The sequence below is a fragment of the Triplophysa rosa genome, linkage group LG3 (genome assembly GCF_024868665.1).
Source record: "Triplophysa rosa linkage group LG3, Trosa_1v2, whole genome shotgun sequence".
Classification (NCBI taxonomy): Eukaryota; Metazoa; Chordata; class Actinopteri; order Cypriniformes; family Nemacheilidae; genus Triplophysa; species Triplophysa rosa.
The window spans coordinates 4,246,047-4,268,187 of NC_079892.1; the positions used below are offsets into that span (position 1 = coordinate 4,246,047).

Below are 22,141 nucleotides of genomic sequence, written 5' to 3' on the forward strand. Positions count from 1 at the left end.
GTTCAACGCGCTTGATGAATCGTACCATTGCAGAACATGTGGAGTACGCCTGGAGAAAATCTGCTGGCGGAGGCTTATTCGAGTGAAATTTCGCTCTGATAACACGCCGGCTAGTGGGCAGCCCCGTAGCACTGCTGGAACATTAATTCAGACGGATGTAGACACCAAAGATTCAATTCCCTCCCATTTTCTGTCTCATTCTTCTGCAGAGTTGAAGGATGGAGGGCCTGCCGGGCACAGACGCCGCTTTGGCTCAACACGAACTAGATTAAATCATGCTTTTTTATTCCAATTATTTACATACTTAAGACTGACGGTCATAAACAAACAGCATTTGTCAAACAGTAATTCCAAATCACACATACAGTTGTTTTATTTGGAGGTCGCCTGTGTAGTATGTGTGCTAGATGTACTTAAAAGGAATAGTTCACCCAAATATTATTTATAATGTACTCATCCTCTCGTCATTTCAAACCTGTATGACTTTCTTTCGCGAAACACAAAACAAGATATTTTGAAGAATGATGGGAACCAAACAATACACTGAATAAACGAGATATTAAAGAGATCTCACCTGTCACTTTTCTTTCTTGGAACAGCAAGCTTTATGTTTGAATACCTAGCAAGACCAAAGCATTCAGGGTACAGGCATTGTGCATTATCATGACTTTCACGCCTTTGCCAATTTGCCACCATGAATAAATAATCTCCCTGGAACATCAGGAGAGACAAAACTCGCCCGACTCAAGGTTGCCTGCTCTTCTGAACTCCAATATTAAGGGTCTTGGAGGAACAATGGCTAAATTAACACTGCAGCCTCTGAGTATTCGCTTGTTTCATCTCCTCCTCACTGCATTATTGCAGTAATGGGTCATGGTGCCAAGGCCCTTGATGGATTCCTATGGGAGAAGTTGGATTAATGGAATGAATTTATGCCGGTTTACAGTGGAGGAAAACAGGAGTTTTCACAATCTGTGTGTTTTTCGATTGTAGTCTTCCGTGCACGTCTCTACAGCGGTGTCCGGTCCTAAGGTTGCGTTGATTTACAACAGGCGAAATCGCGGCGTAATAAAAGCCTTTGATAATAAAACATGGTGCAGCAGGGGAGTGAACAAGAGGTGGCGGGAGATCAGAGCAAGAAAAGAGGAAGGGTTGATGATCTCCAAAGCAGTTTATGTAAATTTTCTCTCATCCCCCTCAGGGTTGCCAGTCACCTTGCCAAGGCCCAGTTAGGCAGCGCTGGCAACGTTGCCGTCACACTGTTGCCCTCCACAGCTGGAGAGAGAGAGCGACTGGAGGCTCAGCCCACCGTGAGCTGGGATTTGGTGGCGGATCAGTCCGTATGAGCCAAGGGAATGCGTCACGCGGTATGTGGCAGACTACCGAAACAACTTCTTGTTGTGTCCCTCTGTGCCTCTTTCCCACCGTCCTAGGAAGGTCTGTGTCATAGCGAAGGGATGACTTTGTTGAAAGTTTAAAAAGTTTGTGGGAAAACAGACTGTGTGTTCTTGAGGGACCGTGCAAAAGCACATTACTAACAGATTCTTAAGAAAGCATTCATGGCTTTTTCTTAGGGGCTAAAGTACGTCTCTCTTTTTCATTTTAGCTTGGTATAGAAAGTATATTATAAACATACAAATGATACAAATATATTTTCTTTAATGCAACCTTTTCCAGTTATAAACACAGGTTGCAACCATAAACCAGTGGTAAATGTGATTAAAGATTTGTTTTCAGTTTTGTTTGATCAATATTTTGAATTTTTATTTATTTATTTATTTTAGTTTCTTTTGTTAATTTTCTTTTGTTTTTAGCCATTTCATTTTGCGCTTTTGCGTATATTTAATATACTGCATATTCTCATTTTATATTGATATATATATATATATTTTTATGAATATTTTATTACTTTTTATATCAGTTCTTTTAGTTGATATTTACAGTATGTTCAGTTAATCATTTTAGCTCCTCAACTTAAACTTATTTTAGTTTATTGCTGAAGCAATATTTCTAATTTTATTTTTTATTTACGTTTTGTTTAGATTTTTAGATTTTCTATATATTTATATAAATGCAACTTTAATAATAACCTTGCCAGTGATCATTTCTTAATTTTGGCCAAACATTATATTAAAACATCATATTTATGATAAACTATGTAATACTTTGCCTGAAAGCTTTGGGGTAACCAGTGTTAGGTTTTTTCAGACAACAATAAATGCATTTTTTGTGTGTACCTAAGAAAATGATATGCTTCGATGATGAGAGTTCTGTATTATATTTGGCCTAAATAAAGATTTTTTAAATTTCATATATCTGCATAAGGGGATGGCAACCTCACAAACACAATGTTGGCTGGTTAGCTAATGCATATAATATAGCTATACCTACACGATGCAAGTAAAAGTCAACTTCTTACTACGAGTTATCTCGCTCATTCATAATACAATTATTAAAAGACACATATTGCCTCTTATACAGTAGACCTCATGAAAGAGGCCGAGTATATTTAAGTCCTCTGAGTTTAGCGATATGTATCATTCACACATCAACCGAAGCTCACGGCAAGTCAGAGTGCACCGTAGAGCGACGGAAATGAGATGAAGTTCTTTTTTCATTTCCCTATTTCAGCAGACCCCTCCTCCAAACTCAATATAGTCTGCGTCCAGCCCGACCCTTCGATTAGATCTCGCTGTCCTGGTCCCAGTGAGGCGGGTCTGACTCTGTAATCACACATCTAATCTGTGTCATATATTTTATATGTGTATGTAATATCTGTTGGTAAATGCCAGGCTCACAGATTGCGTGATTGAGATCCGAGCCGAGAGAACGCCCAGGTGATTGATTTCTGCCCTCGCCATGGCGACTGAATGATTATTAGAGGATGTGATTGACAGTTGAGGGGTTTTTAATGGACCGTACATGAATGATACAGGAATGAAGGGGATGGAATGATGAAATTGCATCAAGCTGAGAAAGAGAGAGAGAGACTCTTGGTTTAACACCTTGCTTTTGTCATTCATTCTTCTCATTCTTTCCTTAATTAACTTGCTGTCTCTCTTCTTCTCCCACACGGTATCCAATAAAGAGGAGGCTGTGATGGTCCTTATCTAGTTTAAGTAAATATACAGTCCTCTCATCCATTGATTACTCTTTTCTTCACATGGCTAATATACTGGCTAGTGAAGGGCTGCTCACATACCTCAGAATGTAGGACTGAGGTGGAAGATGAAATACTACCAGTTTCCATATCTTATTTATAATGTGAACAAAGACATAGCCACTTATCTTCAATCTTTTACAGACTCACTTTCACAGAGAGTTTCGTTGTAGGATGTTTCTCGAACCATTGCTAGCATTGTAGCTATTTTAAATGGCAAAATATTCTTGGTCGTGAAAGGCTAAGCATAATTAACACAGTGCCATCTAGTGGCGTTTGCGTAACAATCAATAGTAATGTTAGAGTTTACTATTTATTAGACTAGTATAAATAGTACAATTACTATTTATGATTTATTAAATCATCCATGACAAGCGTGCGTGTTCACAATACCTTAAGACAATGAGTATTTTTATCGGGAGACGAAACAGGTTGAGAACTGTAAACGTAATTGTGCTTTTTTCCAAATAAATGAAAATTGCCCGCTCATGTGCCTTGCCCATTCCAATATGGCGGCGCCGTTGAGCCATCACAGCAACTGGCCAGAGCACTCAATGTGGCTCGAGTGAGTGAAAGCAAACTTTATTTCTCGCCATTATTTGATTTGTAAATACGCTTGTGTTTTTCATTAGCAAGCCTGCTAAGACACTTTTTCGCCCACACACGGATCAGGTAGTTATGCAGTTAAGGACTTAAATGTAGGGATGCACAAAACATACCAGAAAAGTTTGAAGGTTAAAGAATCGTTAACTAGTGTAAAGTAGACTTGGTCCATAATTTTCAGGGAATAAAGTGAACTAATGTTTACCTTGTTTTCTGCAGTCAGTGTTTTCAAATAAAAGCAAAGCAAATAAAATGCCTTTTATTTCAGTCTTAGGGAATTTTATATTAATATTTAGATACTGTATATCGACCAATATATCAGTTTTCGGCTTCCGATGTTAAAGAATTATCAGTTATCGGCCAAAATTTACATATTGGTGCATCCCTAGTTAACATACATTATTTATGTAGTTCTTTTAGCTCACTTCTTGTGTTAGTAGCATAAAGACCACGGGTTTCATTTCTAGTGAACACGTATACTTTCCTTCAGTAACTTGTATAGTCTATGGTTTTGTGCGCTCTGTATATTTACGTATATTGTAGACCACAGCAGAAATAGTAAGAGAAGTATGGTAATATAGCCAAGGTTGATACTTGAACTTTGTCAGATTAATATACACCCACAGGTAATCTGTCATTGCTGAGTTTCTTTAAATGAGGCAGAAGGGAAGCTTTTGGTTTTGTGTGCTGCTTATTAACCTTTAAGCTGAGTATGAAAAGGTTACCATGTTCCACATTCCCCATGCTGTTTTCTCGTCACTGTCTTTTAGACCTGCGATTTTTTTGTACATGTAACATAAAGATGATCTGTGAGAGACGTAGTGCAGCAGGTAATGAACGTGCTCAGGAGGACACAGATTCCAGTTCAGTTGGTGTCAGTCTCATTCCTTTTCTCTCCACTTTAATGTTGAATTAAATAAAATGAGATAATGAATGATTAAAAATGAGTGAAGAGAAAGAAGAGAGTTTGCTTTAAACGCAACGTGTGTAAAACATAAACCTGTGACCACATCAGTTGACCCCAATATTAATGTTACAAGTGTTGCGCTTCATAAGGATCTGTAATTATGTTGCTTGAGAACTGTAAACATCCTTCAAGTAAGCTAATGAGTTAAACTACAGAATTGAGTGGAATAATTGTTTAATATAATTGAAATAACTCAGTCTTTAAATTGAAGTATGCAATTTTATTGGATTTAACAAAATATAGTTTACAGTGTACAGATACTAGTAGAAAACACGGCTTTAAAAAACATAGATGTGTGTATGTAGATGCCACGTTTGAACTTTCCAGACACATAGGTGCGTCCACCATCTTGGAGCGGCCAATATTTGCTGAGATTTTAATTTCTGAAGAAATTGGTAAACCTTTCACAAGTGAGAATGTGTTAGTTTGTTGGTATGTGTTAAGTTGAAAAATGAAAGTCCTGTCAGCATTTATTCACCCTCTTGTTATTTCAAGCCTGTATGACTTTCTTTCTTCTGCAGAACACAGAAGAAGATCATTTGAAGAATGTTGGTAACCGAACAATGGCGGTACCCATTGTCTTGCATTGGGGTTGTGTCAACAACAAAAGTGCATGGGTTCGCCATTCTTTGTATAAACTTTGTAGGGATGCATATACACTTCTGTTACGATTCTGAACGATGTGAACTCTTTGGCTCTGTCTTTATTTAGACACAATAGTTACTTCCCCCTAGCGGCACAGAAATGACTCACATGTTGTGTCGTTTTAATATGCACGGACACTTCTTTACCTAAGTATTCAATTTATTTCTCTGATTGATACGTGTCAAGCGATAAGGTGATTTTGGATCCCGGCAGAGTCTGGAAAGCAAAAAAGACACAGAGGAATAAAAGCTGTCAGGCACACAAAGCAAGAAAAGAAGCAGGACCCTCTTAAGGACCTGATTGAGAACAGGAGAGAATCAATCAACTGAGCCCCTATGATTGACAGTCTGGCGAGGGGTGTTTTCTGCAAAAGTGTCAAACGCTGCACAATCGCATCCCCCCGTCTCTTTAGTGTCCTTCACCCTTTTATTCGCATATCATCATTCCTTCCATCTCGGCCAAATTACTCTTCTATCTCCTTCACAATGGCTCCACTTTCTGTACTTCCACCGCTCTCTCTCGCTATCCCGTGACCGCCTCTGCTCTGCAATCTCTCTTTCTGGAGAAACTCTCTCCCATTTAAGAGCGCTGACTGACACTCCTTTAATCTTGCTGCTCTACAACCTTTACGGAAGAGGACGGGATGCGTTGCTGGCACACACGTACTAACAAAGAACCTCACCTCCCCTCCGCTCGGCTCTCCTATTTGTTTTCCGTAATATCACGCCGTACCGAGGAACAGAAAATGGCATCAGGATTCTGCCCTTAATCTTCAAACGACACCCAAGAAATGTGACACACAGTAAGATGCGTCTGTTTTAATTTAGTATCCAACTTCTCGGACTTCTCGGGTCACTTTGTAGTACACTTTGTACTTAACGAAACTTTTCATGTCTTCCAAGTCTTATGGCCTGAAGCCTTTCTCTTGCTTTGACCCTTGCTTAGAGCAATAATGGTGTATGCGTTACTTTATTCAGGATGAGTGTTACATCTTGTTTTCACAGTGGACAGATCTTCAAAAGCCATTTTTAATCATTCATGACATTTCATCCAAACTCTGGCTTATTACATTGACCCTTACCCATAATTCAATGAGACTTGATATATCATTGTTATCGACGTGACGCTTTGAACTTCGCCATTCAAACCTTGCTTTCTTCTGTTTTTTTATGTTTACTTTCGCTTGTGACATCCACAAAGAACGCGTCTGGGCTTTTACAGCGCATTTATCCTGTCAGCCGCAAATGGCAGAGTCCTCTGAGCTTGTGCTTTTGTAACCGAAGGACATTATGCCTGCTCGGTTGTTGTTGCCAGCCTTTCTTTCCAGCAGTCTTGCTCTGTTTAGAATGGGATGGAAAGGGATTCTGGCAGCTGTTCCGATTGTATCGTTTGCATGTGAGACCTCAGTGCTTGGCATCCGAGGATAACAGCTGTCACTCATCCAGCACTTTAAGACAATGACTACCAAGAAGACATATTGATTCTGAATGCAATGTGCCCTTGTTGGCCGGACATAGAACATTTTGCCTGATGGTGTGACAGGAAGAAAGAAGAAATGCCTATGAGATCTCTTCAATGTTTCAGTTTTTCTCTGAGACAGGAATGAGGTTTGATAGAGAGCAAAGGAGTCTTTTGCTTAATGGATAGTTTATTCAAAAATATTATTCAACAGGTAATATATAATAAAAATATGAAATTGCCCAAATTTGGACATAGGAGGTTTCCGCCCGACAGCGACGATATGCTTAATGATTCGGGAAAATCTATTCATAAGGGGTCTGTGACGAGGGAGGCGGGACGAGAGCCGTGGGAGGAGGAAGAGAGGCCGGTGGCGCGAGCGATAACGAGGATCAGCTGGGCGTCACACCGGCCTCGTATCACCCACGGAGGAGATCGGAAGCATAAAAGGCCGAGCGACAGGAGGAAACGGCGAGAGAGGACCGGGCCCGGACATGTTAAGTTTTGTTTATGTTTGTGTGACTTTTTACTTACGTGTTATTGTTTATTTATTTGATTAAAGTTGTGGAATGTTCGCCGGTTCCCGCCTCCTTCCTTCCCTTTTATTGAGCTTTATTACAGGGTCGTGAAAGGTAAAATCATAATTGCTTCCTCTCACCCATGTCAAAAGTAGCAGTGTTGCAGATGTTGCTCATAATTTACCTACTGTAGAGTCAAGTTGCTTTTTTGATATGTGGTTAGCTACACTACGAGTAAAAACTTATTCATCTCATGTTGATCAAAACTTGTATCTCTTTCTTCTGCGAAACACAAAATAAGATATTTTGAGAAATCTTAAAAAATCCAACTTGCAAAATGTTCTCCCTACAAAGATAAATAAGTAAATTGAACATAGAGTTTTTAGTTAAAGGAGTCAAATTATTGTTTTGCATATACTAAACAAAATCAACCTATGTTTCTAACAAAGATTCAGTTGTTGACTAGACGTAGATTCTTAACTTCTTGGCCAAAATGTGTCAGAAAGTTTGCCCAACTTACAAAACAGAGTATTCTGACCAAACAATATTGCAAGAGTTTGAAAGTTCCCAAGATGCATTGCAGCATGTTCAATTCTGCGTTTCTTATTATTTTTTATTTTTAGTTTCACATGCCATCTCACATGTTTCTCTTCGAGAGTTGCAAATAAGATCACAGCAATGTCTCAAACGTGCTCAGATGCAGATTTCTTCAATATGAATTAAGCCCAAGTCATTTTTATAGCTTTAGTTTTGTTGTATACTGTCTGTTTGGATTCGTCCTACAAACTGTCTGAAAAACATCTCTGACAAAATGTTTTATTAAATGAAACAATACCGAACACTCGATAATGTCTTCTAAACTGTAACAGTGTTATTCTGGGTTGCACAGTCCTGTATTTTATTTCCAAAGCTGTCATAATGGGAACATTGTGTTTAAGAAGCCTAGATTTATGGTACAGGTTTAACAGCCACCCAATTGACAGTCAAGCAAGAGATCTCTTTAAAAAGGCACAACCTTGCCAAAAACTTTCCTGCCCAGGACTTGCCGTGTATCTTTTTAAGCCCAACACACAGAGATGTGAAACCATATAATTTTGAGCTGCTGAGATTTTAAGGGCTGAATGTGAAGAGATATAACTAGGCCACTTACAGTAGACTGTTTTGTTTCAGAACGCATCTTAGGTGCGGCTTGCAGAAGAAAAAAAAAATTCCTGTGTTTGTTTTTCTAAAACCTCTGAAGCCCATTTGACATTTTGATAATGTTTTGATAAATACTTCGGGGTGAGGATATAGCGGTAAGGTGTGACATCTCGCTTTCCTAAAATGGATCAAAGGCAGCAAGTTTTCCTTATGAGCTTCCTGTGGCTTTTTGTTTGTGTTGTTTTAAGTTCAAGGGAAATGAAATATGAGAGCCGACTTAGTTTTTCGTTTTTAAAGATGTAAACACCAACAATAGCATCTGGTCCATGGTGTGTGACTGTACTTGGACCTATTGCTTTTCTTTGATAGATGAACGCTTTCGCACCGTCCCCGAGAGAATAAGAATGATAAGAGAATGTACCTTTGCCAGTGTGTAGTGCCACTTTACTGTGAAATCGGGAGGCTGGTGCGCATAGATTTTTTGAGTCACTGTTTTACATTGACTTGATGTAGAAGCAGAGTGAAGTGAGTCAGTTTTACAACCCAGTTGGGGGAGGAGACCTCTTTTTCTCTTTATCCAATGTGTTCAAAGGAACAGTTTATAAAAAACAAAAATGTTATAATCATTTACGCCATCATTTTAGATCCTTCTGTGGGGCACAAAAGGAGAAGTTTGGAATGTTTCTTTATAATAAGAAAATTATGTCATAATTTACTCACCCTCATGCTTATTCTAGATATGTTCTTTTTTGGAAGATCTATTGACAGAAATGCAATATAATAAACATAACTATAGGTCTTCAGAGGTGTATAAAGACCTTACATAATGAAGTGTTATGTTTTTATTACCTTAGAATGAGCTATTTCTGTCTACATACACCGCGGGTCCCCTTACATGGAATTCGCCATGTTGTTTCTACAGTAGGTCTAAACGGACAAACTGCTCTACAGAAAGCGTTTCATGTTCGTTATCTCCTTCTGCAAAGAAGCAAAAATGTGACGACATCTTTGTCCTGTGAGAGATGCCGTTGTGCTTCGAAAAAAAGGGGGGGTGGAGTGAGCCGTTGGTTGCAATTCGCAACCTCACCGCTAGATGCTGCTAAATTCCATACACTGGACTTTTAAATAAAATTATCTGTCACTTTATGTCAGTCTATAGGTCCCATCTTGACGCTCCACAAAGCGAATTCAAAATCATAAATGTAATTTTAAAAACTCCAATAAATGTATTTTGAAGTTAAACGTGAACTGTTAATACTTTAGCTAATTTAACAATATTTAAACCAAAACAAACAAAATTTTAAATATTGCTGCTGTCCTTCTGAGACCTTGCATATTAATGATTTTTATATTGTTTATTATTAGTCACTCTTTAGGTAGGTTTGGCAAATATCTAACCAATAAAAAGTATTAAAAAGTGCTTGTCAACTATAAAAACACAGTATTTATCATTGTGTAAAGCTTTTTCTATTTCCTGAAAAACAGTGACTTTGGACATCCAAGGTTTCAGAAGGACAATGACGATATCCAAAACTGTGACTCTCCTTGGCATGAGGGTGTGTAAATCATTACAGAATTTTCATTTTTGGGTGATGTACTTCTTTAAAGAAAAATGAAAACAAATAATGAATGTAACAAATTTAAGTAATGCAGTTAAGCATGATTTTTGGTAAACAACATTTCTTTCTTGCATTCACGACACATGCTCTAAAATTGTTTGGAAATTTTAGCACATCATTTTATTCGTATTGTCCTAGGTCTTTCATTTGGCCTGTGCCTCTATTAAAGAGCTATTTTCGTCGTAAATGTCGTAAGCTGATAACATGCTCCAAAAAGACAAAAACCCTGAATAAAAGATAGTCGCATTTTCGCTGATTTGAGCTTCTCGGACTGGAAAGTGCAGGCGGACAGAATGTTGCTACATTGACAGAGAGAGAAAGCTGTAATTTTGGAGCTCTTTTCAGACAACCGTAGCTGCAGAGTAACAACAATGTCGAAAGGCTTTTTGACACAGAGGCGGCCCACATCGAAAGACATACATTTAGATTCACATTTTCCTTGAATTTTTATGGACAGGGTTTTCTCTATAAATGAAATTACTGTGGTCAAGTAAATTAAATTATATAAGAGCGTTTTTTTGTGTCTGGTTTATGTAAATGATAACGTACAACAAGCGGTTTTGTGACCATGTAAATTAAACTTATTATTTAACTGTGCATGAATACTTAAAATAAAAATTAAGCAGTCAATTTTAATGTCTACTGTATATTATTTAATATTTAAAGCTTACTGTCAATTATGCAAAAATATTGACCAATCAGAATCAAGTATTTATTTGTTGACTATCTGACTGTATAATTCCAAATTAAAGGAGAAGCTGGAGAGAAAAAAAAACAAGATACATATCCATCATATTCTTTCCAGAATCACACAATGCTTTTCATTTTCTGTGTTAATTACTGTAGGTGGTCTGTTTTGCCTCCATCGCTTATTAAATTACTCATTGCAATAATCTGATATGGTGCATATTGTATTTTTCTAATTAATTTGTTGTGTGTGTCTATCAACATTGCCCAACAATGTGCATTTCTGCAGATTTGTCAGTCAATGAAATGGCTTGTGACATGTGTTTGTGTGGAAGTGGGTCTGCGGATGCTTCCACCATGTGCCGTTGCGACTTCTGTACCTTAATGTTATGCGATGCACGTCAGCAACTTCATCTAACCTTATTTCATTTGAAAGAGGGCAACATGCAGTTTTGTTACCACTTTTTTAAATTCATATTATTATTTAAAGAGTACATAACTAGGGATTTTTAAGGTCCTACTTTGGTTTATGGCGTGTCCAACAACAAGTTTATGTACATACAAGGTGTAAAAACTCTATTATTCCGTAATAATAGGCAGTTATTCTTACCTTACTTCTTGACTGACTCTCAAATGATTCGTTCCGCTATTCATCTGTCTAATCCCCTCCTTTCCGCTAGCCTAGTCTGATGTGATTGGTCAGATGGTCTAGTCTGCTGTGATTGGTCTACCGCGAATGAGGCTCACGAGCTTTTCCAAGCCAATAACTTTGTTATTCATTCACCTTCGGATTTAAAACTTGGCACACTGCTTACTTTCAAACACACCAACATTACACACTGCATGAAATGTGATTTTCATCATCTCATGCTATGTACTCTTTAAATATGAATTCTTCCTAATTATGACATTTTTATTCTTTCCTTCAGTCTGACAAACAATTCCTGAGAAAAGCTTTTGTCGTGGGAGTTAAGATAGCATGTGGCCACAGCCGCTGAAGCTCAATTAACTCTAACATCTTTGCATGAATGAAGCTTTCAACACTATTAGAAATGCCACACAAAACAGATAGCTTTTAAGGTATAAGTGCGCAGTTGGTTATAAATAGCTGTTGCAATTGTGTCAGCAGGCGCATGTTTGTATCAAATTTTGTGTTCACTGAAAATGCGTGATGCGAAGTCCAAAGATCTTTCGGTTTAGTGGTACATAACATACTGACGTAAATAAGCCAGACAAAGGAGAAACCCAACATCAATCCAATTGTATTATTGTGATGTATTATTGACATTCCATGGTTTTCTTGACGCTTTGATTAGTGGCTCATGTTGGTTTGGACAGATCTGCGTGGGTCGAGCGCTCTTTGTCTATAATGCATTGAGTGGGTTCAGACTTCAAACCGTGAGGCCAGGGTGGTCTTTATAGTTTGAACGATCTCTGCGTCTTTCATGCCTATCCAATGAAAACACTCAAATCAAACCTACATTCATTGAAAGCCCGTAAGCAATTGGTGGGTTCCTGGAGTGAAAAATAACTTACAGTTGTATAGTAAGTTATTATTGTATGTGTGGCAAATAGAAAATAATTATAAAAATTATATAATATTCATATAAAAATATTAATCAGAAACCCACATCTCCATTTTTTCCAGAAATCATTGCATTGGTCACTCTACATGTTTGTCTATGTGTTTTGCAATAATGTAAAAAAGAAGCACAACGTTTAATTATTTGAAAAATATTGTGTTTTTGTTACATTTCCCGAACAGTCGCACTCTTAAAGCCATGAGGTGTCTGCCTGGCATCAACAAAAATTAGATTTCAGATAGTTGTTCCCCCCAATAAAATACTATTTTACTTTTTCGTTAGGGTATAGCGGTTTGCTTTAAGAAAGTTACTGTTGAAAGATAAGTAAACAGTTCTTTAATTCTGTTATTACATCATCAGTGGGGCATATCCGATGACAAGGACAGACTCCTGACCATTGCGCTGGGTGGAGTCCTTACTGACAGCCCTCCCCCCGGCTGAATGAGTGACATTAAGATCACATTGTGGCTCGTAATGTAATTTATGCTTTTCATCAACTAATGCAGTGCAAATCCATTTCCCCCCCAAACTTGAAGGGCCACATACATTAACTTGATGCTGAGCCCGAGTCAACGGGTCCAGCTAATGAGGCTAAATGTAATTAGAAATCGTCTCCCCTCAACAAACACAGCAGCTCCAGGCCGTCCAACGCACTTCAGCAGAGGACTAACGTGAAATTAAACTTAAAAAGCTGCCAACTAAAACTTACCTAAGGTTTGATATAAGTATAAGCCAAGCACACCCACAGCAGCTGTTTCTTCATGGCAATATGTTCCATGGTTCTTTGCAGAGTACTTCACAAGGCTCATTGGGAACATGTTGTACAGAAATTGTCATACCATCGTGGGGCGGGGTGAGCGCGTCTTTGAGGGTACAGAAGCTGAACATCAGACTCAGTTGAAGTGAGATTCTTAATTTGGATTTTTTCCATTTTAAATTTTACTGAACGTTCGTGGACGGTCCCTAATCTTTCTTTACGTTGTGTTATAAATGGCTTTGCAAAGCATTCTGGATAGAAAGAGATAAGATGCAAGACATCTTCAGATCTTTTAAGATTTAAGATGCTTAAATTTATATTTCTTATTATAAAATGTATTGTCTTTACATTTGAATGTTTACATTTTGCCTAGTGATTAATTATAGTGCACTTCATTTTCGAGCGTACTTCATCAGAGCTACTGTAAATAATGTATTTTTTCACATGCAGACACTTCCTGCCAAAAGGGAAATACATGTCAGTGAATATTAATGCATGAATAGTCAACTAATGTGAATATATAACTAACTGATTAAATAATCTTATCGCATTAAACAGGCATGGAGAGACATCTACACACACGCACGCACGCACGCACGCACACGCACGCACGCACGCGCACACACACCAGACAAATCCTGCAAAAGGAAGTTTGTAATTACTGTTTGAAGGAGAGAAAGGCAGGGATGGGGAGGTCTTTATCACAACAGACACGGGTGCCTCAGGTGCCTTTTGATTCCCAAAGTCTTTGGCCGTTTCTCAAATATGCGTCCTTGTCTGTACTTGTGTCCTTGTGGACTTGTGAAACGTCATCAGAAGCAGCCCAAGTACTGTTCAAATCCCTGGATGTGTTCTTGCTCCGCCCCTTTTATCGAGGTTGCATAGGGAGGTGACTTGTGCGGACTTGATACGGGCCATAACCCAGAATTCAGTTCGCTCCAACTGACGTTCCGTAATGGCGGAAGAGAGAACGCACAACTGTAAGTAATACATTTGGAAATACTATTGTTATTATGTCACGAAATGTAGTTTTTGAGGCGAGAATATAGTTGTTTAGACTTCAAATCTGGCGTTGAATTATTGGCCACTATTTTAAAATTTCTTCAGACGATTTCGGAGGTGGGAGATCCCGGGTAGTCAGGCTTGTACCTGCCGAGGCCAGCGCTACCTCGGCAAGTGCTCCTGAAATATACTGCTGCCAATAGCGTTGCTGTAGTGGTTCCATTTTGATTTGATTCTTTTACTTCACTTTCCTTTTTTCTGTGTCTAATTTTTCCTCGTAATGTCCAACACGTTCCCGCCACCGTCTTTCCCGCTTTTTTTTATTTGAATTGAAAACGAGTCCGTTGTTTGATATTCAATTTTATTTCAAACGAAATTAATATAATCAGAGTATAGGCAAATATTGCCTGAACCACATATTAATGTTTAATAGTTTTAAAAAACAAAAGAGGCAGCTGTATAATATCGCATTACACACGTTTTGCTAATTACATTTAATATGTACATTAAAAATAAAAAACGAAAAGATATACAATGACGCTGATTGAAGCATGAGGTGCTGAGCTGCGCTATCAAGCTGCGCTGCTGTTCTATTTGTAAAATAACTGGACTTGCCTCCTTGCGTCTTCGGGAGTTCATTCTTCTGAGTCGACCTTGCCAAGTCCGATCTTGGAAGGACGCAAGTGAACTCTGACTTGGTATTGAAAAACGGCCTTTGTTTGATCTCTGGTGGAGGCAGTACACAATTTCCAATTACCCGTTTCTCTCGTTTCCAAAAACGGCAACTGTATCCTAACTGCTTCCTGTACGCCACGTAACTTACTTCACATTGATGTTTATTCCATAAATACTTGGTTTGAAAGAAGACCTCTGACTTCCTTTGAAAGCCCTGGAGGCAGATGTTGTTGTTGCCTGAATGTGACCTTATGTTCCCTGTTCTGTTTATCACACAGAGGAATTTATGTGACCCGACAAACATCTTCACAGAGTGTGCGGTCTTGTTCTGTTCTTTCTGTACTGTTGCAAGCCACAGATTTGATTCGGGAAACGTTAAAGAGATGTTTACACAACACGGTTTTAACTAAAAACTGGCGTTTTTAAATGCGTTGTGGCTTTTCATTTATGAGACAACCAAGTTTTAGGGATTTTTAGGGTTTAAAGTGCATGTTTTTGAAAACACTACCACCATCGTCTTTTGTGTAAACTACAAAAATGCAATGTTTTATGTTTTTGTATTTATGTAAATGTATTTATATTGCCAAAGCCTAAATAAACAGTTACTGAAACTAATGTTTTTCTTTTTGTGTTTTGCAGAAGAAAGCCATACGGCTTTGAAACAACATATGGGTGGGTGAGTAAATGATGCTAATGTTCGGTGACCCCACTCCTTTTGATTAATTTGAAATGTATATTTTTCAGATGCATTGAGATGTTCTGAGTTGAAATGTCCATGTCTTCTTTTTAAAAGGGGAAGTTGACCCCCAAATGAAAATTCTTTCATTGTTTACTCACCCTCATGTCATTTCAAACCTGTATGACTTTCTTCTGCAGAACACAAAAGAAGATGAAGAACGTTGCTGACCAAACAACATTGACTTCCATTGTTTAGACAGAAAACCACAGTCACATTTCTCAAATTATCTTCTTTTGTGTTACAGGTTTACAACTATCACAACATGAAAGTGGAAAAAATGATGGCAGAATTAACATTTTTAGGTCAACTATCCATTTAAGGCTATTTCTGTTGCGTTTGACAGCATACTGTTATACAACAGATGAATCTCACAATAGCCAAAAATATTGTATTATGTATTCACAGAATATTGTTTTCTGAGATCGTTCCCTGAGCACAAAACAAGATCCGCACAGGGATTTATCTTACACATAGTTTGGCATGTGAGACAATACGCATCCCATTTGGGGGGAAAAGCAGTGTCAGCCAAGAAACAGGACGTGCCGATAATATGGGGCAGTTGGCAACCGCTACTGTAAATGTGTGGCCTGTCTTGCGTTTGAGAGGAAGACCATATGGGAGATGAGTGGGAGTGGTCACTATAGCACTTACGATGTCATCAGATGAACCTTTGATTGGCTAAAAGTAAGAACCCTTGTCTGTCCTGTATTCATGCTCGATTCCTCTCTTTATTTTCGACCTTTTTCTCTTCAGCTTCTTTACCCGTCCTCTTTCTCTCTTGCAGAGTGGGCGTTGTGGTGGATAGTGTCAGCACACAGCTGTCAGAGGTAAGAGACAGTCACATGCAGCCTGGGCTTTGGAAGCATGCAAACACTCGAGTCCCACAGTCAATTCACACTACTTGTCTAAGTTTTCACACCTCTCTCTTTTTTCTCTTAACACGTGCAAATGGAAGATGGGAATGAGTGGAAGGAATTAGTGGGATCGATAACTATCCCACATAATGGTTACATTCCCCAGTGGTTATATTCACTTACCTGATAAAGTAAACAACACGCTTTTACATTTATGAATGTAAACGGACAAACTGCTCTACTATGCGCGTTTCGTAAATGCGTTATCTCCTACGGCAAAGAAGCGAAAATGTGACCGCATCTTTGCCCTGTGCTAGCCACCGTAGAGCTTCGAAAGGGAGGGGTGGAGTGAGCCGTTGGTTGCAATTCACAACCTCACCACTAGATGCCGCTAAATTTCACTGGATCTTTAAGAAACCGTTAACGGAAACAAACATTCGATTTTTAAGAGGATTTCCTTTTGATAAAGAATTGGTTTCACACATCCTTTCATTCAGCAGCACTGGTATAAACCGAACACCCTTCATTCCCAAAAGCAATGCAATATTCATGATAATTAAAAATAAAGGTGGGTCTAATATTCCACTCTCAGATTCAAGATTGCAAGTTATTTCCTGTAATTTGTGATGATATCGGCCAAGTCTTTGTAGGTGTTAAAGTCTGTACTCGTCACGCTGAATTTACAGACATAATCCTGGGTGGCATAAAACCCGCGAGCAATAAACAAGCAATAAATCGGACTAGGTATCTGTTCTAAAAGGGTTTATGTTTGGCCTCATACTCCCATTTCACCAAAATACTGTCAGTCTGGACGTTTTCTTTACAAGGAAGGCCAGCTTGAAGCTAAATGTGAGCATAACTGTGACATGTTATGTTTCCCTCTGGCAGGTTTCTGTGTGTGTTTATTGGTATAGCTTTCATTGCGGAACTGTCTGCATTTGCAGATTTTTTATATTTGTACACGTATTATGGCTTGTGTGCTCGAAACTGTTTTTGTAGTCATGAGGAAAAGCAGCAATTTTTTAAAGGGAAAGTTCACCTATAAAAATTTGTTTTCTTCTGCCCAACACAAAACAATATATTTTGTAACCAAACAACATCGTCTCCCATTGATTTTCATTGTATGGGCACGAAACCACATTTCTTGAAATATCTTCCACATCATTTAGGTGAATAAATGACGACATTTACATTTTTGGGTGAACTATCACTTTAACCAAAACCCTATGAGCCAAGTAGCTTATTATTTTTTGGTGAAAGATGACAATTGTCTTTAGAAATATCGTACACCGCTATATCGTGCACAGTAAGACCAGAAGGCATGTGTATTAAGAAAGGTCACTTGAGTTTCAAACGTACTCCTGCATAAGATACTGAAGCAGACGGGATGTCTGTAAGCTCATTAAAATGAAGTTGAAGTAGTGCCCCTCTCCGCTTGTTTTCTGCACTAGGATGGGCACTCGGTCCTCGGAGGCACCAGAGGGCAGCGCCGCCGCAGGGAGTCTGGGCTTTCAGAGCGGAACCCTGTTAGCGAGAGAAAGCGGAACCCTTTAGCCCTCCTAAATTGGCGGTTTCAAAAACAGAGCCGCTAATCACCCGTGAACTCAGTGGAGGAATCCTCGCAGAGGTTCTGGAAAAAGCCCGGGAGAAGCCATAAATAACTGTGCGGCGAATAGTTTTGTTGTCGGCCTGCTGTTGAAAAAAACAGCATTGCTGGTTACCAGCACATCATGTTTCTTTCGACCAGGATTTTTTCTGCTTAACAGACCTGAAATTCATGAGCAAAGTGAGAGTCTCTGTTGTTGCCTCTATACCTTACGATAGTTTATTTTTTATGCTCACATTTGCCCCCTCCTTACCAAGTTGGCACCTGGTGTTTTTTTAAAAACCTTCTTCAGACCTTGACAGCTTCAGCCCCCATTCACCTTCATTACGTGGAAGTCAGTGCCAGAGGTGTTCTTCACACAAGATGAAATTTTGGGTAAACTGTTATTTAGTCATTTTCCTTGTTGCCTCTACCTTACCATAGGTGATTTTTCCCACATTTGCCCCCCACCAAGTGGCCCCAGATAAACACATATCACAGTCAACCTTCCAAAGCAATAGACTTACTGTCACATTCATCTCTCTTTTTTGTTTCCGCTCTCTGTCTACACTTTTACTTTTCTTCTAGACAACAACGGACCCACCGGTCCGTCCTTGGGCCTGAGAAATCGAGACTGTCACTTCACCACAGGAGTCGTGGAATAATGAAAAATCCACACCAATCCCAGAGCCAGTCGGCCGGAACGCCGCTGATCTTGAGCCTGAGGGAAAGAAAAGAGCCACCCTTAGGGATTCGCCTTACATTTGTCTGATCTGTGGTCAGTAATGCAAACATGTTTTGAGCCTTCGGATGAATACGGCTGGTTTTAGAACAGCATGTAAATTTAAGGAGGCAGTGTTGGTAGGAATGAGTTGCTTGACTGTGGTGATGTTTCCTCAGCCGTGTCTGACAGGAAGAAATGGGAACGATCTGTAATTAGGGCCACTATATTGTGTGTGGCATCAGCGACGCCGGTGGTGACTCATGTGACAGGTTGGGAACACAGTCGGGTAACGGCGCGGAATAACACGTCAACTTGCAATTTTCTCGCACCGTGAATATCTGCCGTAATTTGATGGATGATGGAAATTCAGACAGCGAATTGTTATAAATATGCATTTTTCCGGCCTAGTTGGGTATGAGACAGTTGCCCACCGAATCCGTCTGATCGGGCAGTATGGGTATAGAACAGGAGTTGTCGTTTTTCATACTACATTTTGATCACTTTGTTTGACAAAAACTCCCATGCACTCAAGTTTTGTTGTTGTGTTGTTTAGACGTTACACATGGGGTTTTCTTTGGCCCCTGTGAAATGTGTGGGTGAGTGTATTTGTTTTGCTATACTTGAGAGAGCCATTTTTCTCACATTGTCCCTAATCTCTTTAAATCGACTTGTGAGTTTATGAATCGGTCAATTAATACCAGTTCGTTCGAATGGAAGAAGTCAACAGTCCACTGCAAGGCCAAAAGTTAGCAGACACCCAAACATTACAGCAATATGTGTGATAATTATAATGAGCTTAATTTAACAATAATGAGTTCAAAGATTTATTCGTTAAAAAAAACATCTGCAAAAGTGCATTTATTGTAAATATTGAGGTTTGTGTGTGTTTGGGTGTATGAAGTGCTGTATTAGGTCGGAAATGTATTATCTAATGTAAACGCTTGTATGCTGTATGCAACTTTAAATTTCACTTGTCATTGGGCTCCAAAATTTGTCAGCGGAATGCATTACTCGATACACATTTGAGAAATGTGTTTTGTCTTTCAGATCAACTGCATTTAGACTGAGAAACTGTTTAAATATGATGTTGACAAAAATATTTTCCTATATATTAACTGTCGGTATTTTAAATAATTTAATTTACATTTGAAAATATATAGAGTAATACATTGTTAATAAGTTACAATATTACAAAATACTGAATAGTACATAAAGCATTTCCGCTTTTAATTTATTTAGAAATAAGTATTGGTTCCAATACTTAATAATACTTATATATATATGTATTTATTTATTGTATATTTAACATATTGCATTCGATTTTCCAGTATGTTATTATATATCGTCGCAGTCCTTCTGAAACCTTAGATGTCCAAATTTGCTATTTTTAAGAAAATGGAAAAAATACTATACTTTTTAAATGATTAAATACTGTGTGGTCAAAGTTGAGAAGCTCTTTTTAGTACTTTTTATTGGTTATATATTTGAAACCCAGTGACAGATATAAAGTGTGACTAGTAATAATGATTTATGGCAAAAAATCACGAAATATGGAGATACAAGGTTTCAGAAGGATAGCAGCGGTTTTTGTTTCATAAAGGGTTAGGAGACTAAAAACAACACATCAGAGTTATTTAAAGTTAACATTATTTAAAATGTTTACTGCCACATTAGCGCCAAAAATGCCCTTTAAAGAACCAGACTAGGGTATCTGGGTGTCCGTTTCTCACCCAAACTCTTTAGAAAAGTTTCAACTCCCTACCTGTACACTTTCCATGTGCTTTCGTCTTGTGTATCGATTTTCTTTTGGTCAAGGTCTGTAAACACCACAAACGCACAGCAGAATCCTCATTAATTAAGCATCGCTTTACCGTGAAAGCCAATTACACAGATACCTGAATCCGAAGCCTGCGAACGTTACAGCAAGGCCAGAACCTAGCCAAGCGCTTTCTTTTGTTTACTGTACCTGTGGTTCAGTATCAGACCCTTTGGAACTCCTGCACTGTGCCCAAAAGACATTTTCTTTGCCATTAATTCCCATTTTTTTATAATAGCGATCAATTTGTTTTGCGCCAAAGCTCACTCTTTTTGTCGTCGTGCCTCGTATGTTCTTTCCGGCGCATTCAATTAGCTTCCATTCAGTGGACGAATGAAAATTAGAGGTCCGTAATCCATTTAGCGTGATTAATCATTGTCCCCGCAAGTACATATTCTGACCTTGTTGAACATGGTGTCTAATTTAAAGGCATTAGCGTGGACCCCGCTGTTGCTGTTATGACAGGTCCGAGGTCTTTTCTGAGCCTGTATGTGGTGAAAAGGCTAGATATTAGTATTTCTTACAGCGCTCATGCCCTTCCTTTTGTCAAAGTATCCGATCCGGCCGTTTCTCCTTGTCTTCCCAATTTCTCCCCACCGAGCTGTCGGCATGTGTGTTTGTGAGAGTGTGATTAATGTTTGTCGCGTGTGTAAGCAATCACTTCTCAGCTGTGCTGGCTTTTCTGTCCAGGAGTGACAGCAGTGGTCCTATAGATGTTACCAGAGTGATGCGTGCCGATGATTTTAAACGGAGCAGACGTCAGCAGGAGTGCTGTGTAAGGACTCTGCAGTGGGTTAGTGAAGTGAACAGGCTAAATAGTCTTATTGTAGCCGCTTATCTTTCTCTTGGCATTTCTTGGCCATCTTTTCTCTCCACAGCAAGCTCTTCTGGAGAATTGCATAATGAGACACATTTGTACGTGACTGGAACTTGCTATTATTTCTTTCATTTTTCTCAGATACAAGCCTAAAGGCCCTTTTAGGTGCCTCGCAACAAGTCAACGGTCCCCAATGCATTGAGGTCAATTGAGCGAAGCGTCAAACATACAAGGCACCGTTGTTGGATTCACAAAGCACATTCAATGGTTACCAGACGATTCGTGTGATCTGTCAAGGTTGTCCAGCCTAAAATCAGACTATGTCATGAAGTTTTTAGGCTAATTTTTATTTACCTTGTGTATTCTGAGGCAGTGAGAATTCTGTCATCATTTATTCACCCTCATGTCATTCCAAACCTGTGTGACTTTCTATTTTCTGCAGGACACAAAAGAAGCTATTTTGAAGAATGTTGCAAACCAAACAACATTGGCCCCTATTGACTTCCATTGTATGGACGCAAAACCACTGAGTTGAAAGCACATTTTTTCTGTTCTTTGTCAAACACATCTGTTGTTTTTGCATTCACAATTCTCATTGTTTATGGCTTCCTGTTTAAAAAAAAGGCTAAAACTACCTTGATATGGTTAAAAGACTTGGAAAACCAGCTTAAACCACTTAAGACCAACACACCAGTAAGGCTGGTTGTTTTCATCAGGGATGTGCAGCACTTTCTCTCTCTTTTCGTTTACTCTATCTCTGCTGCCTTCTCTCATGTCTGATTTCTATCTTTC

The 22,141-nt window shown here is 38.8% G+C and overlaps 1 protein-coding gene across 1 annotated transcript in view; it reads right to left on the minus strand.

The window, feature by feature from the left end:
- Window positions 1-22,141, minus strand: part of rag2 (recombination activating gene 2) — a 50,695-nt gene that overhangs the window by 14,559 nt on the left and 13,995 nt on the right. The gene's annotated exons all lie outside the window — the stretch shown is intronic.